The 15,481-nt window shown below is 62.7% G+C and overlaps 1 protein-coding gene across 1 annotated transcript in view; it reads right to left on the minus strand.

The window, feature by feature from the left end:
* The window catches only part of NACC2 (NACC family member 2), a 70,902-nt gene extending 63,480 nt beyond the window's left edge, over positions 1-7,422 (minus strand). The window contains exon 1 of the mRNA XM_077148785.1: positions 7,385-7,422. The gene's annotated coding sequence lies outside the window, so the exon portion shown is untranslated. The remainder of the gene's footprint in view (positions 1-7,384) is intronic.
* Positions 7,423-15,481: the final 8,059 nt, after the last annotated feature.

Below are 15,481 nucleotides of genomic sequence, written 5' to 3' on the forward strand. Positions count from 1 at the left end.
CAAAGTACAGCCAGGAATCCCTCAGTGTCCCTCCTCCTGCTGCCTGGAAGCCACGGCCCCTGCCTACCCCCCGCCGTGTGCACACCTCTCGCTTTCCCCTGTTTCCTTCATGTACATTATAAGACCCCAGGACAGAGGGGGCAGAGCAGGGGGCATGGTGGCCAGTCTGCGCCAGCATGAAGGGGCCAGCCCTCAGCTGCATCGGGCACCCAGCTCTCCACCGGGACCCGCCACTCACCTTTCCAGGACAAGCCTCACAACATGTGCTCGTGCACTAAACTGGGTTACAATAATTAACACAGATTCTCTGCCGCCTGCCCCATGGCTTACATAACTAAAGGTGGCCGCTTTCCCTGCCACCCCGGGTACTGCCCCTGAAAACCAAGCTCCTTGTGGGCACCACCCCTGCACTGCCTCCTTGCACCCAGCCCCTCACAGCCCCTCCTGCCCTAAAGGGGCCTATCCCCCTGCTGGCCGGTCCTGGAGGCTCACAGACCACATGTCCTGACCTGTCCAGGGGACACCCACCACCCCATGCAATTGTCCATTGTGCCCCTTCCCACTGCAAAGTGGCCTGGTTTGGACAATAAGTCACACAGACCCCCAGGTCACAGGGCTCACCACTCACCCCCACATCCAGCTCCGGCTGCCCCAACAGGCCCTGTCCTCTGCTCTAGCAGCCCAAGGCATGGGGCCCTTCTCCGGCTGGGGGAAGTCGGCAGGCCCTACTTCCAGACGCTGCCAATCCCTGGTGTCTTTCGTGGAAGTGGGGGGGGGGGGGGGGTGCTGTGAAGGACCCAGTACTGGCAGCGTCACAGCTGGAGGTCCAGAGTTCCTCAGAGCCCTTCGACGGTCCCTTCTGCTTTGTGGGGTCAGGTTTACTTATACCCCAAACATGCCCTGTCTGCACTTCTCTGCTCCAGTGGGTCAGAGGTGATGCCTGGAGGTGCACAGGGGGGCCTCAGCGCCCCTCAGCTCGGCAGGGAGACAGAGGAAAGGGGGCCCTGGTTGGGACACTCCCTGCCCCAAGCCGCAGTCCCAACCGTGGCCCCAACTTTCCTGGAGACATCCTGGAGCCCCTGGAGGCAGCAGGGCCGTGGGTCATGTCACTGGACAGGACAGACCGTGGGCCTGACCTGTGTCCTCGGCCAGTTCCTCGGGACCACCACGCTCCCCGGGGCTCCCAAGGACCCATGACCCCCCTCCACGGCAGGGATAGGGGAGGCAAAGGATTCACACCACAAACCCCGCAGAGCCTGGCGAGGGGCTACCTCGCTTGATCCACCCTGCCCCGGGCTCCCCACAGCTGGGGACAAGACCTGGTAGGACGGGAGGGGCAGGAACAGTGGCGGGTGGAGGGGCAGACGCGCGCCCCAGCATCCTGAGACACAACCCAAAGGCAAGGGTGGCCAGCTGGGGCGCCAGGGGGGTCGGGGACACCCTATTGTGGCCCCCAGAGGGGCCGGTGTGCCTGCGGCACCCGGGAGACGGCTTCCTCATGGAGCGGGCAGGCAATCTGCATAATATTCTTTGCAGGTTAATATCAGCTTCTGATAATGATCTCGGCAAAGCGTGGAGCGGCTGAGGCGGCTGTTACAACACTAAGTAATCATATTTTAAATTATGTTTCCCTTTATAGAAAGGTGTTGCAAAAACACACAGACATGAAATCTGTCTGTCGCAGCCCGACTGCCAGCGCCTGCCCGGCTTCCCCGCCTGCGGAGGGCTGCGGCCACCTGGGGCCTCTCCGTACACACATTGTCCAGACATACACAGCGACAGCAGGGAGACCCCACCCCACGGGGGAAATCAGCAGGGTCCAAATCCCACACTCTTCGGGCAGCCTCGGGGGCCAGGGCTGGCCGGTCCAGAAAAGCCACGAAGCGCTGACCACCCCTCCTGCCACTGAGGTCCCAGCAGGTGGGAGGGAGGGGTGCCCACTGCTCAGCACCCTCGGCCCTGGCTTTGTGCCGGAAACCCCAGTGTCCACCAAAGCCAGCGTCCCGAGGGTGGGTGGGGGGAGGACGACGCAGAATCCCAAAAACACAAACCTGTAGAAACTGTGCAATGTCACCCACCTGGGCAGGTGGGCTGCCCCCGTAACACCTGGGCTCAGGCACCCTTTCCCCAAGAAGGTGAGTACCCGTGGGGTACACCCCCTGCCCCTCCCAAACCTTCCTGGACCCTCAGGCAGCTGTGCCACCCCACCCCCCGAGTGGGACCCCTGGCTTTTGTACGCACCCTGGGCAGTGACCCCTCCATGCACATACCGGGGAGGCCTGAATACCATGTACTGAGTCCCCCGGGGGCAACGGTGGGGTGCAGGCAGGAAGACCACACAGTGTCCCCCGACTCCCCACACCGAGGGTGCCGGAAGGGGCAGAGGTCTGGGGAGGCCTGCAGCCCTGCTCAGGGACGGGGGCTGTGACCCCTGCGGACCCCAAAGCCAGCCTGGGACAGAGGATAACACACCCTCCTCTTTTCCTTTCTCTTCCTTTAAGAAAGAACTGGGACCGACCATTCAACTCTATTTTCTTAAAAGCTTTTTTCTTTCTTTTTATATTAAAAAAAAAAAAATCCAATTATAGCACAAATCTCTCAGCAGGGGTCAGTGTGGAAAAAGAATAGCCCAAGTTAATGGACGTGACACAGGCAAGATTAATGCCCAAAGCGTTTCAAAAGTTGTATGATGCGGATTTCATTAACATTTTAATTGTAATGTATCTTTTTAATCTTCTCTCACCCTAATGGCTTTATATCCAAAAAAAAAAAGGGAAGAAAAAACTGCTGACAACAACAAAAAGTATCAATGTACAAAATTTAACCAGGGCCCTGAGCAGTAAGATGGAAATGAGATTAAATAGGCAAAACCATATTCATGGCAAGATTCTGAGCACAGAGGTGGGGAACGCTGCGTGCCTCTCCCTCATACCGGAGGGGCTGATGTGGGGGTGGGGAGGGGGTGGTCGCTGTGGAGGCTTTCCAGAGGGGGCCCAGGTGCTCAAGAAGCCCATTTCCCTCCCCATGGGCCCTAGCTCCAGGAGAGGGGGAGGCATTTTTCCAGAAACTTCAGGGCCCCTCAGGACTAGGGGAGGGGCCATTTGGGGGAGTCACCATCCTGGGGGAGGGACACTAGCATTTGTAGGTGTGGGCTGGGCTCCAGGAGAGGGGGAGGCATTTTTCCAGAAACTTCAGGGCCCCTCAGGACTAGGGGAGGGGCCATTTGGGGGAGTCACCATCCTGGGGGAGGGACACTAGCATTTGTAGGTGTGGGCTGGAGCAGCTGAACAGCCCACAAGAGCAGGTATCAGACATCACCTTCCAGCCCCAAAGGCCAAAGCTCTGGCCTGAGGCCGCCACTCGGCCCTGATTCCCAAGGCCCAGGAGATTTTTATTTTCAATCAACAAACACTGCTTGGGCACTCATTCAGCACCAAGCCACTATACCTGAGGCTTCGTGCTAAATTCAACTCTCCTCAAGCCCCTGCAAGCTGCAGACTCTCAAGAGGGAGCCTCCGCACCTGCAGGGCCGGGCACCCTTGGGGGATGCAGTGGCCGCCTAGGGACAGCCCTGCAGCATCGGCTTGCTGCCCCAGTGACTATATATGGGCACTTTAGGCCCCTCAGCTCCCCGCCCCCGGCCCTGCCTGCCTCCCAGGCGATCGGGCCGGTGCTGGGCGCAGGCCCAGGAGCTCGGGTGGTTCACAGGGAAGTGCCCGCCCCTGCCAGGGCCGGCAGCAAGGGGGGCAGGGTGGGGAAGGGGAAGGATCCTCTAAAGAGACCTAGAGCCAGCCTTTCCAACCAGGGGCCCAAAAAACCACACCTGGGAGAGAATAGGCCTCTGTGCCCCCAACACACACAGCATCTCGGTGGGCTTCTGGGGATGGGGGCTCAGAAGAGAGGCACCATCAACAGTTTCTGGGGCCCAGCCCTTCCGTTCGGAGGCTGGTGCCAGAACCCAGCTGCCCTCCACGGGCCTCCCAGCCCCAAGTAAGGAAGCTACATTGTAGCATCTGTGGGGCGGAGCCCAGAGAGGGTATGCTAGCCAATCAAGGTCACACAGCCTGAGGCTCTATTTGAACTCAGGCTGACCTGCTCCCCATAAACAGGGACTGGGGCCCAGGCCATGCTCCTCCCTCATGCCCCAAAACAGGGGCAGGCAGGGCTGCCTGTTCTTGTGAGCAGAAACCTGTCCTATTTCCGAGGTGCGCCCCTCTGATGGGAGCCCCCAGGGTCAGGAAGAGGGGCCCTTGCTCCCGGAGCTCACTTCTCTGCAGGACAGGGATGGCCCTGCCTGGATGGCATCCCAGGGGGAGGGAGGTCCCACAAGGCTGGTGTGCCTGGGGCGTCTGCTCCCACAGTCTGCCAGGGAGAGGGAGCTCGTGGCGGGGAGCAGCTGCAGGTGACACAGGGAGCCCAGCCCAGCCGGGAAGCATATTTTGCAAATGACCTCATCGAGCGCCAGGCCTGGGGAGAGGGAGGATTTGCTAAAAAAGAAACCGAGGTCGCTGGGTGCCTGCCCCTGTCCTCCTTCTAAAGCAGCTCCCCACCCGGGCCCAAGACCCTGCCCAGGAGGAGGCCGCATCCCACATTCCGACCTCTGCAGGCTCTGGAAATAATGCAAGCGGCAGGAAGCCCTTCAAGGAACCTCATCGAGATCGAGAACCACACCCCAAATGGGTTTGTAGGGAGAGCCTGGTTCTAGCCCTAAGTTCCCAGCCTCCATATGGAAGTGCCTGAACCCACTTCTGCCCGGGACGTACCCCTTCCCTAAGGCCCACAGAGAGGCCGGCATGGGCAGCCCCACACTTACTGGGAGCAGCTCAGGATGCTCCCCTCCTAAGGCACGGCTCCCCTCCCATGGCCAGGCATAGAAACCCACCCCGGGGGCTCTGCTGCAAGAGACTGGCTAGGACCACGAAAAGGTACATGTCTCGCCCACTGGCAGCCGTGTCCCAAGGCTGGGTGGGTGCTGGGGGGTGGGGCTAGCAGGCTCGGTGTTACCAGGCCCTGAGATCCTATCAATGTGTGGACTTTCCCCTAGGGAAAGCCCTGCGTCTCCAGGGAAGCCCCCAGAGTGTTTCAGGAGGGACCGTGGCTCACGCTCACAGGGACAGCAGGGACCACACAGCCTCGCGCCCACGACAGCTCCTCAGGACAGCAGGGCAGCAGACAGGTCAGGACTGCTGTTTGTGAGCTTATGAGAACTCGGCCCGGGCCCTCGGGCCCCGCGGAGCAGCGTGGAGGGCAGAAGGGCAGGTTAGGGGGTGGGCGTGCAGGAGGCACGGACAGGACCTGCTAGAGGGGTACGTGGGGTGAGGAAATCAGGGCCCTGGGCTGGCTGTGGCTTTTGACCTGACAAGGCAGGTGTGTTCTCTAGGGTGTGTCATTGGGGACACAGACACCAGAGGATGGGGGGGAACCCCAGGAACAGCAAACCTGCAAGGAGCACCGCGGTGCAGGTATTTCAAGGGTCCCCAAATCCCTGGCCAAGATGAGGGCAGACCCCAGAGATCACATCTGCCCTCCCCCAGGACATGAGCCACCGGCCTTGAGAGTACCTGAAGGCAAAGGAGCAAGACAGGCCCAGGGCCCAAACCCCAGATGGGAGCTGGAAACCACTGTCAGAGTAAGCCCAGGGTTTAAATGGGAGTCACCCCCAACCCACCTCACAGAGGTGGCCGGCGCATAAGGGGTACACCCCTTCCGTACAAAGAACAAAAGAGGTCCCCAAGTAGGGCAGCCTCATGTTCCCTTGGTCAGGGCATGAGCATTTTCTCATCTATTTAAACGTTCTTTGGAGTTTCCTCGCGGCCTCAGGGCAGCGGTCAGTCTCCACAGCCACCGCCCCAACTGCAGGGCCAAGCCCCCTTCCTAGCGCCCAGGTGTGACCACTCAGCAAATCGGCAAACATGATGGGCGGCCCTTAGTTCAGCTTCTGTGGAGCTTGCTCGCAGCTCCCCTGCTGGAAGGAGGCCCTTGGCCATCCAACTTAGGTCCCCGCCTCCGTAAATGGGTTGAACAGGGGTGAGCGGTGGGGGCACAAGGCTTGAGTAACACGATCAGAGTGCCAGGGCACCCTAGGGCAGCCGGCACCAGGCCCAAGGAAGGAAGAAGGGAAAAGATGACAAAGGGGAAGGAGGAAGAGATGGAGAGAGACATGGTCCAACTCTGATGGGATGGACCCACAGGAGGGAAAGGTCAGTGACTGGGGTACCGTGGGATGGTGAGCCCACTGCGGGCAGAAGGAGCGCCAAGAATGCGGAACCAGGGGACAACCGGCTGAGGTGTCCGACCAGTCCCAACAAAGGCCATTAGGAAGGAGATCCAAACATCCACATGGGCAAAACACAGCCAATCTGCAGGCCGGGTGGGGAGAGGAAGCTGAGGCCCGTGGGGATACGCTGGCAGGTCAGCACGGGTGGACCGGACCTAGCAGCCAACAAACCCACAGGTTTGATAAATGCCCCCCAGAAGGACAGCGATGGCAGTCACCAGCCCCAAGACCAAACTAATGACCAAACTCACAAGGGCACATGGAAGAGACCCCCCAAGGAACTGGAGAGGACTCAATCCCCCTGTCCTGGCATATGGGGTCGCAGCCCACCCAGAGCTCTCCCAGGACCTTGGGGAAAAGGATTCTGCCCTAAGGACTGAGCTAGGCAGAGACCAGCAACCCGCTGTACCCGAGCGGTTCTCCCAGGCCGGGGCTCACCAGCGGCTCCCGGCCCCACGAGGGAGGAGCAGGAGGCAGTGACGCCCCATGAAGGGGCCCACCCCCACCAGGAGAGGAGGAGGCGCAGGGCCGGAAGGGTACCGGCTGATGCAGCGGCGCGCTGCGTCCTCCGACCCGGACCCCGGAGGGGTGTGTCCCCTCGGCCCTGGCCCGGGGCCAGTGACGCCCGGCGCGTCCCCTCGCGAGGGCCGGGCTCAATCTTTCCAGCCCGGGAGAGGCCGTGTGGCCCGAAGGGACCAAAAAAAAAAAAAAAAAAAAACAGAAAGGAGGGGGGCGCCCCGGGACGGTGGTCGCCGAGTGCGCTGCTCCGGGCACTGGCGTCCCCAACGGGTCACCCCCCGCGGCCCGCCCGGCCCCCGCAGCTAGAGGCCCGCGCGCCCCCCCATCCCGCGGCGGCCGGTGGCACTGCGGCAAGGCGGTCGCGGCCCCGCAGCCTCGGCCGGCGCCAAGTTGGGCAGGGGCGCGCGCGGGCGGAGTTTGCGGGAAGTGCGGACAGGGACCCGGAGGGCCAGTCCGGCGGCGGCAGGACGCCGGACTCACGGACGCCGGACGCACGGAAGCTCCCCGCTACACCCTCCCCCCCTCCACCCCCCGGCGCGCGGCCCGGACGTAAACAAGGCGCGGCCCGCGCGCGAAGTTGGCTCGTACCTGCGGCCCGCGGCGGCCTCCCCGGCCGCTTCGAGCGCCCCGAGCACCCCGGCCTGCAGCAGCCCGGGCCGGCGGCGGCGGCAGGAAGTGCAGGCGGCGGCGTCCGCGCTCCGCGCCGCTCACATGGACTTTCTCCGGCCGCGCCCAGCACCCGCGGCCGCACCGCGCCGGGGGCGGGGCGGGGGCGGGCCGGGGGCGGGGCGGGCGGCCGCGGGGCGTTTAAAGGGACAGAGAGCCGGCCGCGCGCGCGCACGTGCACGCCGCCCCGGGACGCGCCCGCACCCCCCCCCACCCCCGCCCCACCAGGTGGGCGCCAGGGCCGGAAGGGCCGAGGTGGGGAGGGAACCCGGCGGGCGGGGGTGAGGAGCCGCAGGGGGACCTTAGTTCCCCGCCTCCCGCTGCGCCCCCCGCCTTCCGGGGCTCCTGGCGTTGGGCCCTGTGCGGGACACTAGGTCGGCGGCCGGATGCCGGCACCAACGGGGCCCGCCGTCTACCGCCGGCCTGAAGCGGAATCCCAGAGCCCCGAGAGCCAACCCTGGGGACCTGGGAGCGCCCCTCTTTGCTGGGGGCGCCTGGTCGAGTCTGCCTTGCGCGTGGGCATGGTGCGGCACCTGCACCAACGCCGCCGGGAGGGCCCCGTCGTCCAGCTGACGCTCGGACCAGCCTTGGAAATTAAGGCCGCGAAAGCGCCCCCTGCCCGCGGCCCGGGAACTGCGAAGCGCGCGTAGGCTGCCGGGGCTGCTTTCAGGCCCGGCATGATCCGGGCGCCCCTGGCCCATTAGTCGCCCGCCGACCACTCCTCCCCACCGCGGCCCCTCTTCTGTCGGAGGCCTCGGTTCTGTGGGCTGAGATAGGGTCTAAACAAGGGCAGGGCATAAAACCTACCACGGACACCTGAAGGGACCCATAAAAGTCAGGTTTGCTGCCCCCACCCTAGCCTGGGATCTTGGGGGCGAAACATGCAGTGGCAGCCTCCCTCACCAAGGAGTGCCCTGGCTAGAGGACAAGATCTACCCCCAACCCAGTGCATCCTCTGGGCGCGGAGTGGGGGGGGGGGGGGTCGCAGCTCCCAGACTGGGTCAGAGAGGCCTCCTGGATCGGTCAGCAGATCCCAGCCTCAACTTAAAAAGACCTTGAACTTGGTCATAGGCTGACCTTTGACCCGGATCTCAGGACCTCAAGGCACAACTTTGTTGCTGGAAACTCCCTCTGGGGGAGGTGGGGAACCCCACTGACACCCCTGGTCAGGCACAAATATGCTCCCAGTTCCCCTCCTCTCAGGAATGACTTCCCACTTCCCTTGGCTGGGTTAGTCCCCTCTCCCAGTCCTTGTCTTGGAGGGGGGCTCTTCCCTCCCCAGCTAGCCCCTGGCTTCTGGACCCCACGCCCTGGAGAGGTGGGGTGAAGCCCTGGGGCTGCTCCCTAGCCTGATTTGCCCAAACACGGAGCCCAGGGGAGCCCTTGAGTATGGGCATCAGGGGTCCAGAGTAAATGCTGCCAACCTCAGGATGAGCCAGTGACGCATGGTCACGAACAGGCAGTCGGGGCAGACCTCCCAAACCCAACATGCTGGGTACCCCAGCCTGTCCTAGGAGGGCTGGCAGCCAGCCCTGCTAGAGGTTCGGGACTCCCAGACACCGTGTGCCCTTGGCCTGGGCGAGGAGACACACGAGCAGGTGGGGGCAGGAGGGGAGTTTCCCCCTGTACTAAGTACTGTTTAACAGCCGGGAGCTCTGCCCGGCCCCCCAGGAACCCTGAATCCAGAGCTCACTAATAGGATTTTCCTGCTCAGAAAGAACCTGTGCAAACCAGAGGCCTCCAGCCGCTTCCAGACCTGGTTGCTGTATGAATAGGCCCTTGGAGGTCCCAAAGGGATGGCCACTTCCGTAGCTCCTGGAGGAGGGGGCCGGGGGCGGAAGCCGGGGTGGGGGGGGAAGAGCCGGTTCCCTTAGGGTTATGCACATCTAATTGTTTTTTCATCACTTTTATTCTCCAATTATGAAATACCTCGTGAATGAAGGAAATTTGTAAAACATTGAGACGTTTTCTGGAGACAATGAGCTATCCTCCAGAAGCCCCTAGCCCGGGGGCAGAGGGTGGGGATCCTTTCCTGGGCAGGTAGTTAGGAGCTGGCAGGTTTTAAATACGCACCCGTGAGTGCCTGCGGGGCTGGGACTAAGGGCTCGCATTGTCTAATTCAATTTCCACAACAATCCTGAAGGTTAGCTCTCTTCTTATGCCTGGTTTGCTGATGAAAGAAAGGTGGCTGAGGAAGAAACTGCGATTGAGCCTGGGGACACTGGCTTCAGGACCCCTGCTGGGAGAGGGGCTGCCCAACTCTTCCCCACGGGGGCCCCTGACTATCTGGGGGGCTGGTGGGCCTGGCTCTGAGGAAGTGCCCCTGAAATGCCCACCAGGCTTTTCTCAATGCAGGCAGCACCCGCCGGGGCATCCGGACCTGGGCCCCAGGGTGGAGCTTTCCTGGCCTGCAGCTATCTTTTTTTTTTCCCCCTGAATAAGGTAGGGGAGGGTGGGGAGAGAAGGAGGTCACAAGTGCTAAATTTGCAAGCGCATTGATGAGCCTCTGTTTTGCGTTGAATTGTGCCACTCCCAGGACTTGTTCTCCTAAGCCCCCACCCCAGGCCTGTCAGTGTGACCTTATGTGAGGGCATGTGGGCATAACAAGGGAAATTTGGACCTGGCTAGACACAGAGGGGGGAGGCACGTGACAGCGGTGGGGTCAAAGGCCGGAAAGGGGCAGCTACAAGCCAAGGACCCCCCAGCTGCGACCAGCTGCTGGGCGAGGCAGGAAGGACAAGTCTGGGGGGTGGGAGCAAGCCCTGTCCACCCTTCCCCCTGGGAGGATGAATGTATGGCTCCTGTATGGCAGCCACAGGATGGGAAGAGAGCCACCAGGGAGGGTCTCCGGGGTGGGGCCCAGATGAGGCCAAAATGGACCACCAGGGCCTGGTCACCCGTCTGTGGTCCCCTGGAAGGCAGGGAACTGCGGCCACTTGCCCTGTTCAGGTGGTGAGGAGCTAGCAAATGCCTTTCCCCGCGGCCACACCTCAGCCCTCCATGACTGCCCTGGCTACACCCGGACAAACTTGTTTTTCTGGGCTCCCACCCAGAGGTCTACGGCCCCTGAAGAGGGCTGAGGGGGTCTGCGGGCCATCTGGACTTGAGTGGACCTGCATGCCATTGGGCCCTGGTTCTGGGAAGAGGCTTTTTCCCTCTGTAAGGCTCAGGGGTCACAGCGGCCTCCTCCATATGCTCCCCTGGGTGACTCTCAGCCACTCAGCCCTGTGACATGGCCAAAGCAACTCCAGAACGTTCCCGGGATATGCTCTTGCTGCCTGTCCCTGTACCTGAGTGAATGGCCACACTCTCAGGGGTCCCCTGGGCAGCCCCTCACCCTTAGCTCCGCAGAAACGCTGCCCCCACCCATGTCGGGCCGTGTCCTGGCACTAAACCCTCAATGGCACCCCCCTCACCCAGCACAAGGCCAGGGCCTGGCGGTGCAACCCCCCCCACCTCCCTGCACTGAGTTCCGAGCCCCAGCCACGCAGGCACTGCAGCTGCTGGCCTGGGCCCCTTCCAGGTGCCCTCCCTGTCCCAACACTCACTGTTCCCCCCAGCTGGGGATGCAGGCTCCAGTCCTGTCCTACTGCCCCAGCCCCCTGGCAGAGCAGGTGCCCAATGGCGTTCAGGGAACATGGAAGCGCTTGGCCCCTCTTCAGGACTGACCTTATCCTGCCCTCCTGGGCTGCCTCCCACCACCCCAATGAGCCCTGGTGCTTCCCCCTCCCCCAGAGCGTTTGGTGAGGAAGGGAGCGGCAAGTGGGGGACCTTGCAGGCTGGGGTCTAGTAACAACCTAATCTCTCCCCATTGCAGAGGGGACGCAGGGCAGCCTTGCTAAGAGGGCCAACGTCGTTTGTTGTCTGGAAGGCAGTTTACTGGAACAAAGGAGACTTCCTGACTTGGGGTCCCAACACAAGTGCACAAAGACCCCAGACACAGGTGCTATCAGAAAAGGGGTGCCCCCTCCTGCTTCCGGGTCTGTCTCCAGTGGGTCATAAAAGGTACGGTGAGAAATGGCTGTGTGGGGAGAGAAAGGTCGGGAAAGTGAACCAACAGGCACCCCTCACCCGCACCCACACCACGTGACCCCCTCCTCACTTGCAGCCCAGAAGTCCAGGACCCACTAGGAGGCACTTTCGTTTTTGTAAATTGAGGTGAAATTCACACAACATAAAAATTAATCGTTTTCAAGTGAAAAGTGGATTGTTCCAATAGTGTGCAGCCACCTGTACCTGGCCCCAGAACAGACTTCTTTCCTGGGACCCCTGGGCCTGCTCAGCCCACCTGGGCCCTGGCACATTCCCTTCCGGCGTGGAACTCCTTCCGGCCCGTCTCTTTTCCCAGGCCAAGCTTTACTCTCAAGGAAGCAGGCTCGGGGTTAGCAGTGAGGTTTGGCCCATCCTACCCCTGGCTTGGGGTCAGATTGAACCTCTCCATACTAAAAACGTCCCAGCCCAGGCAGCAGTGTCCCCTCCTCCAGGAAGCCCCTCCCCAGGCCCCCAGGGGTGCACACAGGCACCCTGGAGGGGAGCTCAGGGCTGGGACCCTGCTGGAGTTGAAGCCTGGTGACAACTCAGTGGTCAAACTGGGCCAGGGGGGCACCAGGGATGGGGCAGGGGCTGCAACCAGCCTTCACGCCCAGGGAACTGGAACCACCCTCCAGCAGAAGTGTGACTGCTAGGGCAGCGCCCCTCCCCCAGGTGGTCCCAGGGGGCCGGAATCCAACTCCGATTTTTTCCTAGCCTTAAGACAGCTATTGGCATCAGCAGGCAGCAGCACCCAATGGGCACCTGGGTCTCCACTGGTGGTGGGGGGCAGGGGGAGGCACATATGCCTCAGTATTTCTGATGCGAGAGTTTGGGTCCCCCTCTAGATACAGGTGCTGGGGGCTAAGATGTGGCCTCCGTCCCTGCCCCCTTCCAGGTCTCTTTAGGAGCCTCCCCTGCTCCCTGCCTCAGCGCCCCTACCCTGCAGCACTCAGCCTCTCTGTCTACCTGCCTGCCACAGGGCCTTTGCACTGAATGTCCCTGCACCTGGAACCCCCTCCCACACTGGCAGAAGGACTCTGCATCATCTTGCAGGACCAGGTCGCAGAGGCTGCGGACTGGGACTGTGGGGAGCCATCCCTTATGCCCCGGGCAGCTGTCACAGCCCCAGTTCTGCGAGAGTGAGCACGTGACATGGTCATCCCCACAAGACACCTTGCTGGCCAGGTACCCGGGGGAAGGGGGTCTGCCTTTCAGGTGCTTGAAGAAATGAGGAGCCCAAAGGGGTGCAGGCTGCGGCCACAGGCAGGACGAAACTGGCAGGGACCAGAGAGGCTCCATCCAGTGTGGTCAAGTTGGAGGTAGGCAGTGCTCGGGGCGGGGGGTGGGGGGTGCGGAGCATGTCAGGCAAGGGCTGGCCCCATGGCTGGGGGCTGGGCCCCAGGTGGCCAAGGTGGCCAGCGTGAGCAGAAGGAGGCCACAGGGCACCCAGTGGGGACAGGCGCAGATGATCCCCCGATCCAGTGGCCTTCCCACAGCTCTCTAGGCTGCAGGGTGGAGCAGAATGCCCTATTAGAAGCAAGAACTAACGGGGGCGGTCCTTGGGGACCCTGCAGGGGTCAGTGGGGGTTGACAGGGTGCAGACCTGGTTCTAGGAATGGGCTGGGAGTGAGGCAGTGGGCCGGGAAGGCAGGGAGTGGAGGAGCGGGGGCTGGTGGGGGTGCCCACACACAAGTGACCCTGAGGCCACTCTGGGAGTTGGATGAGGCCACCATGGTCCCAGACCCCGGTCTGCCCCGGGCTTGTCTGAAGCTCCCACATCTGGCTACACAGCCGACCCACATTCCGTCTCCAAACAGCTCCTTCTAGAGGCTTCCAGAGGAGGCCCTGTTATCCTGGCATCAGCTGGCACCTTGTGCTCTCCCACGCCCGCCCCCCCCCCCCCCCCCCCCCCCCCCACTCCAAGCACACCAGAGGGGGCCTGTTAGAAACGCAGAGTTTCTAACAGGCCCTGCCCAGCCCCACCCCTTTCCCCAAACCAGCATCTGCATTTTAAGGGGACCCCCAGGGTCTGGCATGCCCTGCAAGCAGAGGAGAGAGACCACCCACCCTGCTGCCCGGCTCTGCCTTCCTGTGGGCTCTCTCCCAGAGCCCGGGGCGGCGCCTGCATCCCCACAAGGCCTTCAACGCAGGCTCTGGGTTCCCGGGGCGGGTATGGGGGTCTCGGCCTTCCTGCAGCTCTGGAAGTCCTGCAAGGGATAGGGAGTCTTCCGAAGGCACAGGAGACTGAAGCCATTTGTAGAGAATGAGGGAGGATGGAGGGGAGCGGCCCCCCAGCACCAGCGCTGTGGGCTCTGTGGTCCTGCTGCGTGAGTGTCCAGCCCCGGGGGCAGCAGGGGTGCTGGCCCATGAGCCCGAGGAGGGACACCAGGCTCTTGGGCCTCTGGAGGTACAAGGTCTAAGGGGGACGTGCCAGCCATGGCCCCTTCCTGCCTACACTCCATGGCCACCCCTGCTCACTAAAGGCCTGGCTAAGGGCCTCCATTCTGCTGTGCACTCAGAGGGGTGGCCGCGGAGGCTCCCCACTCACCCAGCCCCACCTAAGGCGATACCCATCTTCTCTCCTCCCTGCACTGGGGGGACCCAGCATAGGCCACGACATCGCAGAGGCATCTCCCACTCCTGTGTCACCGCCTCCCAGAGGCAGTGGGCCCACCCAGCCTCCCAGGAGGCTACTCCCCCCAGGAGGCTGAACTGCCTGGCAGGAGGGTCCTGCCCCCAGGCCCCAGTATCTGCTCCAGGCCTGGGCAGAGCAGCCCCATGCTTGAGGGGGCCACAGAGGCACAGAACCCAGTCCTACCCTGCGGGAACCGGCTGAACTGCCCCCTCCCTCCTGGCCCCCAGCCTTACCACCCTTGCCATCTGTCATTTGTTCTGGAAAATTCCGGGTCAGGAACGGATGGATCCGATTGAAATTGCCCTGTGAGCACTGGGCCTGGCGGGGATGAAGTGGGGGCACAAACAGACCTTCAGTTGCTGTACTTGGCACTGTGGGCAAGCCTACCCAGGCTACGTCGCTGCATGAGAAGGTCCGGCGCCAGGGTGTGGCCCTGGGGATCCCACCGCGGGGGAGCCCAGACCCTGCCGGCACCTGTCGGGGCTCAGCACAGGAGACAAATGCTCCAGGTACTTGATCCAGGAAATGGGGTATGGGAACGGGGCTCCAGGCCAGGCGTCCAGACACAGGTCCCCGAACAATCCAGAAGCATCCGGAACCTGCACGGGAGCAGGGACCTCTGTTCAGTGAGGTGTGGGGAGATTAGGTGGTATCCCAGGCACTGCCCTCGAGGGCGGCCTGTGGCCCCAGCGGCGGCAGGGGGCACCACCCACGGCCCTGGGTTCCAGAGGCCCAGGAAGGCGGCCTCAGCCCCGCTCTGCCCTCTAGGTTTTGGAGAGCATGTGGGTCTGACCCCCCAAGCTGTCAGAGTCTCCACTGCACCCCGCAGTGCAGGACGACAGGCGGGGGCGGGGGGGCAGGAGCACAGCCAGTGCCATGTGTGTGGCGCCCGGGTGGCCAGGGAGGTCCGGCCCTCCTCACCTGCCCACCCAGAGCTCTGCTCCTCATTTGGCTGGGCCGAGGAGCAGGTGTGCAGGCTTAGGCACTGGACACAGAGACCTCGGTGCAAACAGCCCCCTGGGAGTCCTCCCGGGGTGCTTCCGGCCCTCCGAGTGCCAGCTCAGGAATCACGTGGGCAGGCAGCTGTGCCAACACCAGCCCTCATGCCAGCCACCATGTTTCCGTAGCCCAGGGCAGGATGCGTTTGTTTATTATGTCAGTTCACTGTCTCACGACCAGGGCAAAAGTCGAGTCCACTTCAATTCCCACTCATCTGCCCCAGTGTGTCTGTGACTGGGGCGTGCCTTTGCTTTAGAGAACTGGAGGCTCCAGCCGCACCCTGCAAGGTGGGCCCCTCAACACAGCCCGGCTGGGCAGGGGCCCGGGCACCCACTCCTCCTCCCTCACAGGCC

This window comes from Tamandua tetradactyla, chromosome 2 (assembly GCF_023851605.1).
Source record: "Tamandua tetradactyla isolate mTamTet1 chromosome 2, mTamTet1.pri, whole genome shotgun sequence".
Taxonomy (NCBI): Eukaryota; Metazoa; Chordata; class Mammalia; order Pilosa; family Myrmecophagidae; genus Tamandua; species Tamandua tetradactyla.